We start from the raw sequence: 18,872 nt of genomic DNA on the forward strand, positions 1-18,872 counted from the left end.
TTACAATCTTTTGATCCTAGCCAACTTCACACCTCTGTTACAAAGTCACTTACTCCATTTTTTTAGCTCTCCCCTCCACCATGATCCACGTTGGTGCAATGTCGGCGATCACTAAAACGTCGTCTTTAGCTGCAGTGCGATAGCCGCTACCTGACTATCACATATAACAGCCTATACATAAGTTTGTAGCGCCATCTTTGTCAAGCACTGTCCGCCGCAACCGTCTTGATTGACGCCACATCTACAAACAAGCTTCTATCGATAATCACGCCCATGATCTTGTTGGATCTGTCGGCCCTGATTGCGTCGCCTCCTACGCGTCAACATGGCGATCCTGATTTTATCCGGCCGAATTGTCAGCTGTCTGCCCTTTATATTCCGTTCGTTATTTCTTCAACAGCACGTTTCATACCCGCCAACCCCAATTTGCGATCACGCGCTATAACTGAGATCGTCGGCAAACCCGATGACCTTAACCCTTGCGGGATACCAAAGCCTTAGCGCACCGTCGTACATCACGTTCCACAGGGTAGGTCCTAGAACTGACCCCTGTGGAACCCCTTTTCGTAATCGCCAGTTCTGATATTTTCCTACACGGCGCGGTGACATGCGCTGTTCTCTTGCGGATGTAGCCTTGGATTAGCCTCCTCAACTAAACGGGGGTCTCTAGTTTCTGGAGTGCCTCGTATCGTTAAAATCATCTGGTAAGGCCTCCTTGGTTTTCCATGTGCCCCAGTTTGCCTTCGCCATCTCAACCGTGACGTAGCGCAGGGTTTTTTAGACAGTTTTGGTGTCAACGCTTCCAGTCTTCAGGATAACGACCGTAATAAGTTTGGTAAGTAACTTCGCCACTATACCGGTTTTCCTCAACTCCAGACCCTTGACGACCACGTCCGAGCCTGAAGCTGCTATCTGTTTCGCCGCCTGGAGTACCGCTACGTCACTTGGAAGCGTTATTTTGTCTTCTCTTCACCCAGCCGCCTCCACTACCATTCCTTGCTGTTCTTTATCGTGTTGTTTAATATCCCTCTCGTTTATTACATCCTGTTTTTTACCCGCCTTCCGTCCACCAAGAAACCCATCTTCTAGATTTGGCTCCTTTGGCATTGTTCTCTCACATAAGCTATTCAGGAATCTACTTATATCATCCACGTCTTCCAGATCTTCGGGCTGGATTTCTGTAATCTTTTCAGTGTCCATTCTGCGCATATTCTTGCGTGGGCTGCGGACTTCGTCCAGAAGTTCCCAAAGGTGCCCTGTTTTAATTCCGCCGCAAAGGACGCAATTTGGTTTATCAGGGCATTAATCTGCGACGTGGCCCGATCTCCCGCAGTTGAAGCACAACGCCGATCGGACCGGCCCCTTACAGCGTATCTGCCAGTGCTCCCTCTCCCAACATCTGAAGCACCTCGGTTCCGGCTCCTTTCTCGCATCGAGTACTCGGGTGCGGCATCTTGTCCACCCGATCTTGATAGTGCTTTCTTGTGCGCTGCCCACTTTTACTTCGATCCTAGCGACTTGCTGACCTTTATTAAACTTCCTATAATATTCAAAAGTCTTGGGTTCGCCTCCGGGCTGCAATAGCGCCTCTTCTATCTACTCTTTCCCGATAACCCTGTCGAGGCCCCTTATCTCTATTAGGGAAACATCAGGTCTTCTATCAGTTTGCTAACTGACTCGGTCTTTCCGGCACCTTTTCCACGTCCACTATCGCCATTCCTGGTTTTTAGCGCATTTTTTAAGAATTAAAAAAAATGTGGTATTGTTTGCGTTTTGTCCGTCCGTCCGTCCGGACCCACTTCTGCCGTTTTGAACTACTTCTAGGGGAATGTCCTAGAGTCCTGGAATTTTTTGCAGTAGGTAACCTATACCTTGAAGGTGTGCCATCAGACGGCCATTAAATTTCGCGATCTAAAAGGGGGGCCCCCTCACGAATTATTTCCTGAGATACTGTTTTTGAAAGTGAAACGTGCATACTTTACCATACGACAACCAATTGGTCTCAGATTTTGCATACGCATGCCTTTAGTGGCGACAAGTTAAACTTTAGAAAATGGGGGGGGGGCACATGTTCTACCCTTCATGGTATTCTAATGAAACGTCTCATCGAAATAAATTGGTTTGTACAAACTATAGCTTTCCCGTGCGACTCTTTTTCGAGATCAGTGAGCGACGGGGCCTAGGGGGGGGGGGTTAAAAATTAATTTTATCTCTCATTGTATTCTAATTAAAGGTCTCAACGAAAGGAACCGTTTTCTACTAACTACTGCACTCTTATCAAAGTACGGGGTGAAGGGGGAGGGGGGGGCGGAATTAGTTTTTTCCTTCATGGTACTCTAATGAAAGGTCTCAACGAAAGGAATTAATTTCTACCAACCATAGCCCTTCTCCTCGACCTCTTATCGTGATCGGGTATATTCCCTTATACCTCACGAACGGATTGTCGGAAGAGGGTACTCACAAAGAGCGATTGAGACGTCTGCAAGAAATATATCAATTGGTGATGTCAAAACAAAAGCTATTTCCCTTTATCTGCGCAATTTATACTTGTTTCTCTAATGCTTGGGGCTTCAACGGGGTGACTTTTTACAACTGGACCGCTCCGAAAGAAGTAAATATTTCAACTTCAAACGATCTAATTAGTGCCAACGTGCAAATAACTTACCGCTGCATTAATTGACGAGGATGACATTGGCGCGGTGATCTAAACGTACAGGTAAGTTATAATAAAACGTAATTAGCAATTATCCTTGGCTTGCGATTAAAGCTCGAAGATAAAGTGGTGTTTAATCAGTGTTAATGTTGGACGATATTCCTATTATTATGTTGGTTAGTCGCAAGACTGGTTCGTTAGTACGTAACTTAGCGGCGCGTACGTCTTAATTAACAGACTTAAAATTGTAATTAAGGAAAGTTAAGCGCAAAGTGAAAAGCGCCCTTTTCCGCAATTTTGTAATTTAAATGTAAATTTCGAGTGCACCTGTCAGGCGTATCAGGATAGTGCCTGAAAGCGTCACTGTCCTTTTTTTTGTAATTAAGATCGTAAAGTCGAGCGCGCAGTTGCTTGTTAGTCGTTAATTAACAGCCGATTTCTTAAAAAGGCGCGCTGAAAGGAAGCAATTCTTCTTAGGAAGGTACTAGTTAAAAGGGCGTGGGGGAGCTCGGTCACGGGAAATGACAAATTTGGTAAAAATGCCTGCGGTTTCCTCGACGTCTACGATTATCCTGCGGTTACGACCGTTTTGCTATTATTTCGCCATTTTACCAATCTCGTTTCGGTAATTTAATACCCTTGTTAAGAGCCGCTCACGATTTGTAGGCACCTTACGTTTTAATTACTACAAAGTTGACACATCGAATCAATTGCAATTAATTAAAGTGTTATCGCAGATCGCTACTGATTTTAATAAACCGGAGAAACCCTCTGTCTTTGAATTAATAATTTGAACCCAAAATTAATTAAGTTGTAGTAATTAAGGTAAATCTAAACTGTCTAATCACTTTTCTGAAACCGGACTTAATTTCAGAAAGTCTCTATTTTTTTTACTGAGGATTAAATACACAATTTTTCTGAATTATTTTCTTTAAAATTGAAAAGCCGCCTCTTGTGCTAATAAAAGTGACATCTTAGGAAGCGATGTTGGTAAACGATATATCAGATCACTCCCGAAGTCCAGAAAATTATTAACACCAAAGTCATTTTTTTTAAACCGGTTATAGTTTCAAAAAAATCGTTATTGTTGAACCGTCTTGTCATTTTTTAATATTGTATTTATGTATGAGCAAAGTGTATTTAAACTTATAATAATAAACATTTGAAGAATAAAGAATTGTTCATTGTCAATTGTCTTTTTTACAAAACAATTGAAAAATCCATTTGTGGTAATGAAGTATCACTTCCGAACTAACACGTTCTTATCTTGAAACTAATTAGCTTTGCAGCAATAAGAAAACTTCTTATCTACGACCGGAGTAAAACAAGAGATAAACTTTTACAAAATTCTTCGACCTTCAAACCATCCCAATTGGAATGTTCTACGTCATTTCTTCAATTTTTCAAAGCCAGTGTGCCTTCAAATCATGAAAGAGCTTGCTTCTACAACGACGGGAGACAACAAATTACCTCAGACACCCATGATAAGAATCCATTTTGTGCCGGTTTCGCTAATTCGATTTAAGGAATTCATTAACGCGCGGTGATTTACAAAAAGGCCCTCAATTAAATTTTAATAACTCGCCTACCAAACTCGCTCTCCCCCCGTTCGCGTTGCACGCGATAAAAAACCACAATATAATCAAGCTGCGAAATGAGTTGCTAAACAAGAAGCGGAGCTTTTCGAATCGACAGGTGGAATACGATCCTTATCCCGCCGTATCGGGTTACACAAAAACGCCTTTGACCATAAACTAAAATTAACAAAAATCTGGGGCCCCGAAAGAGCGATCGAATTGAAATTGTGTAACCGATTGCGAAATGCGATAAAATAACGTTAATAAACAACGGGGCATCGGCCAATTACGGCAATAAGAACCAAAAAAAAAGGGAAGGCGAGCAATACACGTCATAAATATCTATAATTGAAGACAACAAACACACGATTTTAGAACGCTCACTTCTCTCTAATTATAATTAAAAAATGTTCGAACGTAATTTATACTGATGTATTTTTGAATTGAGCTAAAGTTATAAAGCTGTCAGCGATGATTGATTCTCTCTAAGTACACGTTACGGTAACAGTCGACCTCCGACTTCGTTTACGTTAACGTCCCACGCGTTCAATCGGACTGTTTGAATGGTCGAACGCAACCCGCGGTGTAATCGTCGAATAATCACGATCCTCAATACTATCAATTATTCCATATATTTAGCGAGATCGATTTTCACCGTGAGATTTCTGTATTCGACTTGCTTTAGTTTTCTTCATTAATTAATTTCAAAATCTAAATTAAGGCCATCGGCCTCTTTCGTGCGCGGACGTTTACTGGGGCCGTTCGTGAAAGTGCGGCGATTCTGTTTGCACCGTAAACCGGAAGATAAAAAAAAAATACGCGGGAACTGAAGAATTAAAGAAAACCGAGGAACAGAATGTGAATTGAAAATGGATTCGAAAAAGCCCTGAAGAAAGCGAAGAATCATAAGCATCTAAATTAATTGAAGAATCGGAAGAATACGAAGAAATAGAGATTTGAAGAAAATGAGAAGAATTCGAAAGAAGAAAGGAAACCCAAGATTTCCAGGATCCAAAAAGCAGTACTGAAGGAACTTAAGGAATACGAAAATTTGTTAACCGGAATGGTCTCACGAATCAGCGACGGTTTCTACACATTCGAAATATTGTTTAAAATCATACGAATTCGGAAAAGCAGAGGAAGCATAGAAAAACGAAAAACGGGAACAATTTTTGAGAGACCAGGATCCGAAAGTGACGAAACCGAAGAAACCAGGAAATTTTTGTCAGAGTGGCTTGAATGTTTTGAATCGCTCAAGCGGCTTTAATGCCTTCAATCATTCTATTTTGTATACTTTTAGAGTACTCGAGTCCCTTGAACCTCTTGAATTCAGACAGTCTCTTGCATGCCATGAACCCTTGGATCACCCGAGTGTTTTGGATTCGATCCGAAGCACTAGAAGTTAAAAAGATATAGGACATTCGTTTAAAACAAAAAATCAATCAGTTTAGGGATTCACAAAAATATTCCAAGTGATTCAAGGGAATTCGAGGGAGTCAAGAGATTTGAGGAGTTGAAAGGAAGGCAGGCATTCAAGACAGCCAAAAAGATTCGGGCATTTCGAGGTTTCACAAGGGAACCAAAACATTTTCGTGATGTGGATGAAATTAATCCAAGGTACTGATGGGATTCAAGGAAATTAATAGTTCACCCTCTCCGCCCCAGTATACGAAGAGTTTATTTATACAAATGGTCTCATGGCGATAATAATTATTATAGGAAGTCATTGCATGTTACTTTCCTGAGGGTTTGGAATATCACCCCCCTCCCTTCCCGTACGAAGAGTTCAGTTACACGAATGGTCTCATGGTCATTATATTGATTGTAGGGAAAGTCATTTATTTTACTGGGGTGTCTTCCAGCCCCCCCCCCCCCAGGAAGGTATTCCAACCCCCCGACCGCCACGGTTGTCTCCCCCAAACTCGTCTGCCTTGCTACTTTGAAATTTGAATGCACTTTCGGTGAAACACTACAGAACGCAGCAGCGGGAGGTGGTCTGGGGGTTTGGAATACCCCCCCCCCTCCCCCGTTCGAAGAGTTCATTTACACGAATGGTATAGTGAAAACATTGATTATAGGCAAAGTCGTTGAATTTACTGGGGGTATTCCATCCCCCATGGAGGTATTCCATCCACCCAAGGAGGTATTCCATCCCCCAGACCGCTTCGGTGTTGCATTCTCCCCCAAAACCGACTACCGTTCCACTCTGAATGCAAATTTCGATCAAACACCACAGAACGGGGAGGGGGGGGTCCATACCCCTTCTTAGGCCCTCAATGTTGCGTACTCCCCACAAAGCGGTCTACCTCGCCACTTTCAATATAATTTTTGTTAAAACACAATATGGCGCAACAATAGCGGGTCTGGTGAATAGAATACACCTCCCCCCCCCCCTACGAAGAGTTTATTTATACGAATGGTCTCATTGGGCGATAACGCCACAGGGGGGGGGGTCTGGGGGTTTGGAATACCCTCCCTCCCGTACGAAGAGTTCATTTACACGAATTGTAAGGTGACAATATTGATGATAGGGAAAGTCGTTGAATTTACCGGGGGTATTCCATCACCCCGGTGTTGCATTCTCCTCCAAAACCGTCTCCCTTACCAATCTGAATGCAAATATCGGTCAAACGCCACATAACGCAGCAGCGGGGGGCCTCCTGGGAGTTTGAAATAACCCCCACCCCCCGGTACAAACAGTTCATTTACACGAATGGCCTCATGGTGATCATATTGTTTTAGGGAAAGTCATTGAATTTACTGGGATGTATTCCATCCCTCCAGGGAGGTATTCCATCCTCCCCTGACCGCGCCGGTGTTGCATTCTCCCCCAAAAGCGTCTGCCTTACCACTCTGAATGAAAATTTCGGTCAAACACCACAGAACGCAGGACCGGGCGGCTTGGTTAAACAAAAACAGCGCAGAACGTAACCCCCCCCCCCCCGGCTACAAAGAGTTCGTTTACACAAATGATCCCATGGTGATAATATTGATCATTGACTATTTCTTGACTGGAGGAGGGAGGGGTATACTACACTCCTTAAGCCCCCGCTGTTGCTTACTCTCCCAAAGCTGTCTGCCGCGCCACTTTCAATATAATTTTGGGTCAAACACAATATGGCACAGCAGCAGCGGGTATGGTAAATGGAGTACACCCCCCCCCCTCCGTTCGAAGAGTTCATTTACACGAATGGTATGGTGAAAATATTGATTATACGAAAAGTCGTTGATTTTACTAGGGGTATTCCATCCCCCCAGGGAGCTATTCCATCCCCCAGGCCGCCTCGGTGTTGCATTTTCCCCCAAAACCGATTACCGTACCAATGTGAATGCACAACCACAGAACGGGGAGGTTTGTAATACCCCCCCCCCCCCCCTCCGTATGACGAGTTCATTTACACGAATGGTTTCATGGTGATAATATTAATTATAGGGAAAGTCATTGAATTTACTGGAGTGTATTCCATCCACCCATGGAGGTATTCCATCGCCCCAGTTCACCCTGGTGTTGCGTTCTACTCCAAAACCGTCTGCCTTGCCACTATGAATACAATTTTCAGTAAAATAAACCGATACAACGAAATATCGAAGGATCCTCAGTATTACAATAACTTTTAACGATAATTTATTTTAATGTTACAAAATACATCAAATTCATGTCTTGGCCATTGAGATAATGCTCTTAATCTTGTTTTGATCAAAATCCATGTGGTCGCCAAAAATAGATCAAATTCATGTTTTGATCATTGAGATAATGCTCTTGGTCTTTTTCCCAACGTTCTTGGTGCATAAATAACGATTTTGACATGTTTTGATCAAAATTCATGTGGTCGCCAAAAATACATCAAATTCATTCATAGTTTTGTGTAACGATTGAGATGATGCTCTTAGTCTTTTTCCCAACGATCTTGGTGCATAAATAACGATTTTGACATGTTTTGATCAAATTGCTCTAAAACTTTCGACCTATACCACAGAGAAGAGTTATATTAAAGTATTACACATCTAAGAGTCATAGGGAATAATCTAGCGGAAGTCCCAACCCGATACATGACCTAGGGAATGAAATATGTTGATTTCTATTATATTGAGCCCGTAGTTTTTCCTGTTCCCGATTCACTCGAAGTCCTATAACTTTTGTTCCTATTGAACCAGCTTCCTGAAAATCAATAGCGTCCGTCCTTAATGTCCAAAGAACCCGTACACCAAATTTCAACTCAATCGGCCACTTTTAAAAAGAGTTAGAGCGCACACGGACGGACGGACGGACGGACGGACGGACGGACGACAATACAAAACTATAAAGGATCTGAGGATCCTTAATAACACAGAACGTAACACCGGGAGGTCTATTATAGCCCCCCCCCCCCTCCCCACACTATACGAAGAGTTCGTTTGCTTGAATAATTCTATACTCTCCTGAATCACATTCTACTCTAAAACCGTCTGCCTTACCACTTTGAATGCAATTTTTTTTCGATTAAACACCACAGAACGCAGCTCAGGGGGGTCTTTAGGGGGCGAATGGTCTCATGGTGATAATATTGATTATAGAGAAAGTCATTGAATATTTTGAATTATTGAATTATTTCTTTACTCCACACAAAGCGGTCCACCTCGCCACTTTCATGATAATTTTTGTTAAAACACAATATGGCGCAACAGCAGCGGGTCTGGTGAATAGAATAACCCCCCCCCCCCGCGTCTACGAAGAGTTTATTTATACGAATGGTGTTATTGGGAGATATCGCCGCGGGGGGAGGGGGGTCTGGAATACCCTCCCATACGAAGAGTTCATTTACACGAATGGTAAGGTGAAAATATTGAATGTAGGGAAAGTCGTTGAATTTACTGGGGGTATTCCATCCCCCCCCAGACCACCCCGGTGTTCCATTCTCCTCCCTAAAACCGTCTCCCTTACCAATATGAATGCAAATGTCGGCATTCTCCCCCAAAAGCGTCAGCCTTACCACTCTGAATGCAAATTTCAGTCAAACACCACAGAACGCAGCACCAGGGGGCCTCCTGGGGGGTTTGTACCCCTCCCCCCCCGAATGGTTTATTTACACGAATGGTCTCATGGTGATAAGATTCATTATAGGGAAAGTCATTGAATTTACTGGGTTGTATTCCATCCCTCCAGGGCGGTATTCCATCCTCCCCAGACCGCGCCGGTGTTGCATTCTCCCCCAAAAGCGTCAGCCTTACCACTCTGAATGCAAATTTCGGTCAAACGCCACAGAACGCAGGACTGGGGGGCTTGGGGGTTTGGTTAAACAAAAACAGCGCAGAACGTAACCCCCCCCCCCCCGGCTACAAAGAGTTCGTTTACACAAATGATCCCATGATGATAATGTTGATTATACGGAAAATCATTGAACATTTCTTGACGGGAGGGGTATTCTACACTCCTTAAGCCTCCGCTGTTGCTTACTCCCCAAAAGCTGTCTGCCGCGCCACTTTCAATATAATTTTGGGTCAAGCATAATATGGCGCAGCAGCAGCGGGTATGGTGAATGGAATACCCCCCACCCCTCCCACCCCTCCGCACCTATGAACAGTTTATTTATACAAATGATCTCGTGGTGGTATTAACGATTATAGAAAAAGTTATTGAATGTTTCTTTACTGGAGGGTTTTCGATATCCACTATACCCCTCGATGTTGCATTCTCCCCCCCAATACAGCCTGCGTCGTCACACCAGGGATGCAAGGGATTGTTCACGGGATTAAGCAAATTCGGTACATTTAGAAAACGCAGGAGGTTCAACGGGTTTCTGTTAGGGTTCAAGAGATTCAAGGGAACTCAAGGGTTTAAGATATTTTAGGGACCGCAGGTGTTTGGACGTTTGAGAGTGTCAAGGGATTTGGACATTCCAAGGGAATCAAAACATTTCCATGATGTTGAAAGTAATCCAAGACAGGATTCAAGGAAAGTAAAAACTAGTTCAAGATGTTCAGGAATGTTCAAAAAAGGATCTCAAGCGCGTGAATTTTTAATTATTTTGCTCCCTTCAGGCTCTTGAGTTACAGCTCCATTGAATTCTTGAATATCTTTAATTATGTACTTGAATGTCATTAATATCCTAAAGTTGTTGAATCCCTCAAACCTATATGGAATCCCCGAAACTCTTACCCTGAAATTCCGATCCTTTTAGGGTCTCTTAATCCCTCTTGGAATGTCTTAAGATTCTTGAATATCTTGACAACCCTTCTGCATGTCATTTTCGTTTCGTAAACCATCCGAACCACTTAAATGTCTTGATTCCTTATAATCTCCTGTCAATCACAGCACCCCTTAAATTTTTGTACACCTTGAACCCGTAAATATTTTAAATCTTCTTGAATACCGTGTGCCTCTCAAACCTTTTGTCACATTCTTTTGAATCCTCATCAATTTTTTTGAAATTTTTAAATACTATGAATCTCTTGAACCTTTTGCACCAATTCTTTCAGTTCGGTGAATTTCTTGATTCACTTATCTAGCGATTCTTCTTGAATCGTTCTTGAAACCATTGAACCTCTTCCATTTCTAGAAACTCACGGACCTCTGAAATCTCAGAAACCTCTTGAGTGCCTTAAACGTCTTAAAATCTATTGCGCATGAATTTTCTGAATGTATGTGATCTCTTAAATCTGTCTCTCTCTGAACCTGACACGAATTTTCCGAACTTTTTTATTTTTCAATTTTCATTCTCCCTTTTTCCAATAATTGCATTTCTTAGATATTCTTCTTTGAATTTCAAATCTACAACGTGGCAACGTCGCCAACCACGCTTAACATTTGCTCTTTATGCCATACCACCCTGGCGCGTAAAGCAACCCTAAATGTTTCGGGCGAAGTAAACCACAATAACGGCAAACTTTATTTCAGCACACAAGAGTTGCAAATAAACTAGAAAAACTTAGTAATTATTTTCCCCGGTTTTCCGTTCTCCCATTTTCGTACGGTGATTGTCGGTTGCCCACGCTTCATCGCTTCGACTCGTAACGCTGGCTTCAGGCATCTTCGTAGGGCCGTCGCCGCAATAATAGAGTACCCAATGTAACTATTACGAATTATTAATATTTGAGCAACTGAAAACGTACTTACTTTAAGCCGACACTTCTAATCTCCATCACTGACGTTTCGACAAAAGCGCCACCACGCGTCAATTAATCCAAACGCGGTAGTTCAAATGCGCTCAGGGCCGACAACTTCGAACTTTTTAGTGCGCCTCAAATGTGGATATTAACATCCACCTACCTGATGTAAAAATTAAGTATACAAACAAAGAATGTTAATAAATTAAGATTTTATGCGCCCCTTTTTAAAAAAGATTACATACTATGTAACTGTTCGTAGAGTTTGAAAGAATTTTTATAATTCATTTAATTATAATTTATGGCAATAAAAGTCCGGACCTAACAAGTTTAGCGCGACCAAGCGCTCACTTCGATATAAAATTTATGTAATTTAATCTGCCTTTTTTTAGAAAAAAAAACGGGACAGTTATAAAACTGTCATATTTTTGAAATAATAAAATATTTCCACATTTTTTATTATACGCGTCTTATTAAAATTTTTAATAAGATGTTTTAATATTATCCAAGTTCGATATTAAGATATTTTAGACTCTCGCTCCATTATCTATTATGTCTATCTTGTTCTAGACGAGCTTTACTGCGTTTTATTATTTTTTTGACACTTTTAATGACTTTTCGCGGTTGCTCTTTGACCGTCGTTAAATTTTAATTCGACTCTGATTTCTGTTCTTTTATTCCGTTTTTCGCTGTTGCGCCTTATTTACGCCTGTCACAATATTTGATTGGGATCGTATTTTCCGAAACTTACGGGATTGAATCATAGTTGCAGTAACGAGGTTTATAAATAAAAAATCAAAATAAAAAAAATTATGAAGAAATAGACGAAGAAAATGATACTCATAAACTATGAAGACTTCTCATTTTTTAAAAGTTAGTACAGAAAAGCGCTTCAAAACCGATTCAATTTTCAAAATTCATAAAATGACTTGAAAAAGAAAGTCAATGTCAACTTACATTTCATTTCATGTTTAAATCAACTAAATATAATTAGAAAACGTTCATTAATTAATAATCCCAATCTTGAGTTATTAGAGTTTAAGTGCAAAGGCAATTAGTAAGCTTTTAACCTAATTCCTGAATTGGTATGGAATTTCTATTTCAATTTAAGAATTCATGAGGTGAAAATTAATTAAAAACAATTCGCAATGTTTCAGCCTAATTTTTTAGTTAAAAATCCTAATTTTAATTCATTAGAGGAATTTATAACGTTTTTATATTAATTCCAACTGTAAGTTCTAATTTGAACGAAAAAATTTGAAATTAAGTAGGTAAAAATAATTAAAAAACTTATGAGCTTGATTCTAATTTCAATGAAAGAATTATAGTAATTATAAAGCTTTGAGCTAAATTTCTCACTTAAAAATCTAAATTTTAATTATTTATAGCTTAAATGTGAAGGAAATTATTATTATTATTGTTAATTAAATTTCAAATCTGACTTTTTAACTACTAGTTTATCGTGTAATAAATTTCAAAGATCTCCATGGTTATAATTCAATGTGCTGTTAACGCTTCTGTATCACGTTATCGTTTCTCTCACACGGACAAACCGTGGAGATTCGAACGATAATTATTGTGTCGCGTTCTTCAAACCTTTAAGATCCCCTTTACATGTACCCACTTGCTTTCAACATGACGGGGCACCCGCTCATTGTACAGATAAGACTTATTAAATGAGGGAATTCCACAAATTTTCAACTTCGAACTTTGAATTACTTAAATTAAGAATTAAAACGTAATTAGAGGATTTTAAATTAAAAAATGTTGAGCCTAATTTTCGAAATTAAGCTTTCAATTGGGATTAAGCTTAAATGACAGTAACCGTAAAACCTTAGCTTTAATTTGCGAGTATGATACTGAACACCGCAAACGAAATTTTGATTTTAATTAAGCAAGTAAGCTGATGATGAAATTAATTAAAAATAATTAGAGAATTTTCAGCTTTTCGCAGCTAAACTACCAATTTTATTTAGTTAGAGCTTAAATTAAAAGGCAATATTTAAGTCTAGAATCTAATTCCTGACTCTGGGCTTTTAATTTGAATGGAATTCCGATTTGAATTAAGGAATTCACGAGCTTAAAATTAAGTAAAATGAATAGAAACCGCTTTTAGTTAGAAATTCATTAGAGTCTAAATTAATTCCTAACATCAGTTGAGGAATTCACGTGTTTGGAATTACCTAAAAATAATTTAGGTTAATTTCCTAACTAAAAATCCTGTATTTAGTTAATTAAAATTTAATTGCAAAAGTAATTACTAATTTTTTTATTAAATTCCTAACTGTAGACACAATTCAATTTTGTTTTTTTATTATCGAATTTAATAATTTGAGTTTTGGAGTTCAGGCTCTCAATTTCAACGGAATTTTGATTTCAATTAAAAAATTCACTAGCTTTAAATTAGCTATACATAATTAGAAAACGTCCATAAGTTAAAATCCAAATCTTAATTCATTAGAATTTAAACGCAATGGTTTTTAATCTAATTCCTTCGTGCTGGCTCTCAATTCGTATAGAACTTATATTTTAATTAAGGAATTAATGGGCTTGAAATTATCATAAATTAATTAGAAGATCTTTAGCCTAATTTTTAGATCAAAATCCTAATTTTAGTTAATTAGCGGATATGATTACGTTTTTATATTAATTCCTGACTGTAGGTTCTCAATTTGAACGGAATTTTAATTTGAATTATAGAATTCACGAGTTTGAAATTAAGTTAAAAGTAATTAAAAAATTTTATTTTCAATCAAAGAATTTAAAAGTTCGAAATTAAGCCATTGATTTAATTCCTAACTGTAGGCGGTTAATTTAAACGTAATTTTGATTTTAGATTTTGATTTAAAGAATTCACGAATTTAAGAATTAGAGAATTTTCAGCTTAGTTTCTTCGGTATAACACCCAATTTGAATCTATAAAAGCTTAATTCGAACGAACTTTTAATTTCAATTAAAGAATTTGACAGCTTGAAATGCAGTAAAAAAATAATTAGAAAACTTTGAGCTTAATTTCTTAGTTCAAATCTCAATTTTAATTACTGAGAGCTTAAATGCATAGGAAATTATTAAGTCATTGATTTAATTCCTAATTGTAGGCGCCTAATTTAAACGGAATTAGAAGATTTTCAGCCTAATTTTGTAGTTAAAACCCGCAATTTTAATTCATTATAGGAAATAATTAAGTTTTTATTTTAATTCGTACCTGAAAACTCAATTTGAACGGAATTTTAATTTGAATTAAAAACCCCAATTTTAATTAATTAGAGGTACTAACTAAGTTTTTTTAATTTTAATTCCTAACTGAATACATCAATTCGCACAGAATTTTAACTTAAATTAAATAATTCATGAGCTTAAAATTAATTAAAAATGATTAGAAAACTCTGTCTAATTTTTTAGCTAAAAGCCGCATTTTTAATTGGAGGAAATAATTCAGTTTTTTAGTGCATTTTTTAAGAATTAAAAAAATGTGCTATTGTTTGCGTTTTGTCCGTCTGTCCGTTGGGACCCACTTCTGCCGTTTTGAACTACTTCTAGGGGAATGGCCCTAGAGTCCTGGATTTTTTTGCAGTAGGTAGCCTATACCTTGGAGGTGTGCCAGACGGCCATCAAATTTCGCTGTCTAAAAGGGCCCCCCTCCCCCACAAATTATTTCGTGAGATGCTGTTTTGAAAGTGAAACGTGCATAACTTTTACATACGACAACCAATTGGTCTCAGATTTGGCATACGCATGACTTTAGTGGTGCCAAGTTAAACTTTAGAAAATTGGGGAGGGGGGAGGTACACACATGTACTACCCTTCATGGTATTCTAATGAAAGGTCTCATCGAAATAAATTGGTTTGCACAAACTATAACTTTCCCGTGCGACTCTTTTTCGAAATCAGTGAGCGACGAGGCCTGAGGGAGGGGGGGGGGGTTAAAAATTAATTTTATCGCTCATTGTATTCTAATTAAAGGTCTCAACTAAAGGATCCGTTTTCTACCACCAACTACTGCCCTTCTTTCTGTCCTCTTATCAAAGTACGAGGTGGGGGGGGGGGGCGCTAGTTTTATCCTTCATGGTACTCTAATGAAAGGTCCCAACGAAAGGAATTAATTTCTACCAACCATAGCCCTCCTCCTCGACCTCTTATCGTGATCGAGTATATTCCCTTATACCTCAAGAACGGATTGTCGGAAGAGGGTACTCACAAAGGGCGAAACGTCTGCAAGGAATATATCCATTGGTGATGTCAAAACAAAAGCTATTTCGGTTTAAAAAAATGCGCTTTATCTGCACAATTTATACTTGTTTTACTTTTGTTTGTGTTTATTACTGATAATTCATATTTATTATTATGTTGAGAAAGACGGTGATTTCGAAGAGGCTGACGATGAGTAGCAACTGGAAAAGTTGAAGGACACGAGGAGACCTATGTATTCGAGGGAGCGAGAAAGTTGAGAATTTGGTTTGAAGCTGGCTTACCGAAAACAGCCGAAGAAGGAGGAACGGTGGTAAAAATCTGCAAAAACTGGAGAAAATCAGAATTTAAATGAGTTAAACAATTTTTAAACGTCAAAAGATGCCCTTCGACACAGGATAAGTAAAGTAACAATCGATAAAAATTAAAGCAAAAATAAGAAAATGATTAAGTCGTCCGCTTTGAAGTTGAAATAAATTTCTCGCATCTGTACATTAGGATTTAGACCTTAATACGAATAATCCGAGTGGGCACGTGAGATTATTCTTCAGCCTCGGACGACACTTAAAATTTCTCTCTTAATTACGTATTTAATCGTTCACCGTTTGAGAGAAAAAAGCCGCTTTACATTTTAAATATAAAACAGATTTTTGTTGGTTTCGGGCAAATTCCTGGACCGCCGTAAACTGGTTCCAGAGCCGTCGAGATCTCGTCTCGCCTTCGTGAGATTTCAAGTTTAATTTTTTTAATGGAAATCTTAATAATAAATATCTTACCAATAATGCCCTCCATTTCCGATGTTTCATCCGAGCCTGAAAGTAAAAGAACGATTAGTGTAAAAGCACATCAGCGAACTTAAATTAACTGAAATCATCAAATTAACGTTTTCTGCAATTTGGGGTTTATGATGGAAATTCCAAATTGAAATCCGAATATTTGCAAAAACTGTCGTTACGTCTACAGTTCTGAAACATATGTCAAATATCTTCCTAAAATTAAACCTCAAAATGTTTACGTGTTCTGAAGAAATGGTACAGAAATCATCATCCAATGTCTAATTAATTAAATCTTTTCTAGCGAAACCACAATCACAACGCGAATCAAATTAAAAACATCGGGCAAGAAATTAATCGATCGAATCAAAAGTCCAATTAATCAAAATACGTTCCCGAAAATATCATCGGCCACGTGACCGAAACTCGCCAACATCTCGCAACGTGATCAAAATGCAGCATCCGTGAAAGGAACAAGAAAAATCGGCATTGATCCGCCTTACCCTAGATATAAACCACACGAGACATTAGCTAAGATAAGAACCCATTTTTCTTCAATGGAACACCCTGTATATTTTAATCTAAAAAGATTCAATTTTTAAGAATTAGCATTAGAAAAATTTAAAACTGTAATATTGATTCAAAAAAGATTTTTAAGAAATTAAAAAATTTGAATATCTTTTTCTTCTTTTAAAATCTATTTTTAATCTTTTTGAATTTTTTGAGTCACTTGAATATCATCCCTGATGTGCTATATTTTTGAAAAGAGAATTCAATATACTGTCTCAAAAAGTTTTTAATACGCTCCTGGGGTTTCCAAACTCCCCATTGTATAAATAAACCATCTAAAATGTATTTTTTATGACTCCCCAAAATTTCAGTTTTACTCGTTTCGCCTCTTCTTCACTACCGGAACTTTTGGGAAATTTAATGCTTTTTTTTAATCACTTTTTTATCATCCCTAGTGTGCTATATTTTTGAAAAGAGAATTTGATAAAGACATATCACCAGAAGACTCTTTTAAAATATGGTGAAACTCGACAACACTGTAAAAAAATCCTGGGGTTTCCACCCCCTAACAAACTCCCCATTGTATAATCGTTTGAAACCATCTAAAATGTATTTTTTATGACCCCCCAAAATTTCACTTTTACTCCTTTCGCTTCTTCTTCACTGCCGGGACTTTTGGGAAATTTAATGCTTTTTTGCAATCCTTTTTGAATGTTTTTCAATCACCTAGTGTGCGATATTTTTGAAAAGAGAATTTGATAAAGACGTATCTCCAGAAGACTCTTTTAAAATATGGTGAAACTTGACAACACTGTAAAAAAATCCTGGGGTTTCCACCCCCTAACAAACTCCCCATTGTATAATCGTTTTAAACCATTTAAAATGTATTTTTTATGACCCCCCAAAATTTCAGTTTTACTCGTTTCGCCTCTTCTTCACTCCCGGAACTTTTGGGATATTTAATGCTTTTTTGCAATCTTTTTTGAATTTTTTTCAATCACTTTTTTATCATCCCTAGTGTGCTATATTTTTGAAAAGAGAATTTGATAAAGACATATCTCCAGAAGACTCTTTTAAAATATGGTGAAACTCGACAACACTGTAAAAAAATTCTGGGGTTTCCACCCCCTAACAAACTCCCCATTGTATAATCGTTTTAAACCATCTAAAATGTATTTTTTATGACCCCCCAAAATTTCAGTTTTACTCGTTTCGCCTCTTCTTCACTCCCGGAACTTTTGGGAAATTTAATGCTTTTTGCAATCTTTTTTGAATTTTTTTCAAATGTTTTTTTATCATCCCTAGTGTGCTATATTTTTGAAAAGAGAATTTGATAAAGACATATCTCCAGAAGACTCTTTTAAAATATGGTGAAACTCGACAACACTGTAAAAAAATCCTGGGGTTTCCACCCCCTAACAAACTCCCCATTGTATAATCGTTTTAAACCATCTAAAATGTATTTTTTATGACCCCCAAAATTTCGGTTTTACTCGTTTCGCCTCTTCTTTACTCCCGGGACTTTTGGGAAATTTAATGCTTTTTTGCCATCTTTTTTTAATGTTTTTCAATCATCTAGTGTGCTATGTTTTTGAAAAGAGAATTTGATAAAGAGATATCTCCAGAAGACTCTTTTAAAATATGGTGAAACTCGACAACACTGTAAAAAAATCTTGGGGTTTCCACTCCCTAACAAACTCCCCATTGTATAATCGTTTTAAACCATCTAAAATGTATTTTTTATGACCTCTCAAAATTTCGGTTTTACTCGTTTCGCCTCTTCTTTACTCCCGGGACTTTTGGGAAATTTAATGCTTTTTTGCAATCTTTTTTGAATTTTTTTCAAATGTTTTTTTTATCATCCCTAGTGTGCTATATTTTTGAAAAGAGAATTTGATAAAGACATATCGCCAGAAGACTCTTTTAAAATATGGTGAAACTCGACAACACTGTAAAAAAATTCTGGGGTTTCCACCCCCTAACAAACTCCCCATTGTATAATCGTTTGAAACCATCTAAAATGTATTTTTTATGACCCCCCAAAATTTCAGTTTTACTCGTTTCGCCTCTTCTTCACTCCCGGAACTT

General features: G+C 38.2%; 1 long non-coding RNA gene across 1 annotated transcript; it reads right to left on the reverse strand.

The window, feature by feature from the left end:
• Positions 1-11,073: 11,073 nt before the first annotated feature.
• On the reverse strand, positions 11,074-12,048 carry LOC116181153. Its single transcript, XR_004147206.1, has 2 exons — positions 11,324-12,048; positions 11,074-11,279 (listed from the first exon to the last, which is right to left on the reverse strand). It is a non-coding gene; the product is annotated as an uncharacterized LOC116181153 (long non-coding RNA).
• Positions 12,049-18,872: the final 6,824 nt, after the last annotated feature.

Source organism: Photinus pyralis, unplaced genomic scaffold (assembly GCF_008802855.1).
Source record: "Photinus pyralis isolate 1611_PpyrPB1 unplaced genomic scaffold, Ppyr1.3 Ppyr1.4_LG9, whole genome shotgun sequence".
Lineage (NCBI taxonomy): Eukaryota > Metazoa > Arthropoda > Insecta > Coleoptera > Lampyridae > Photinus > Photinus pyralis.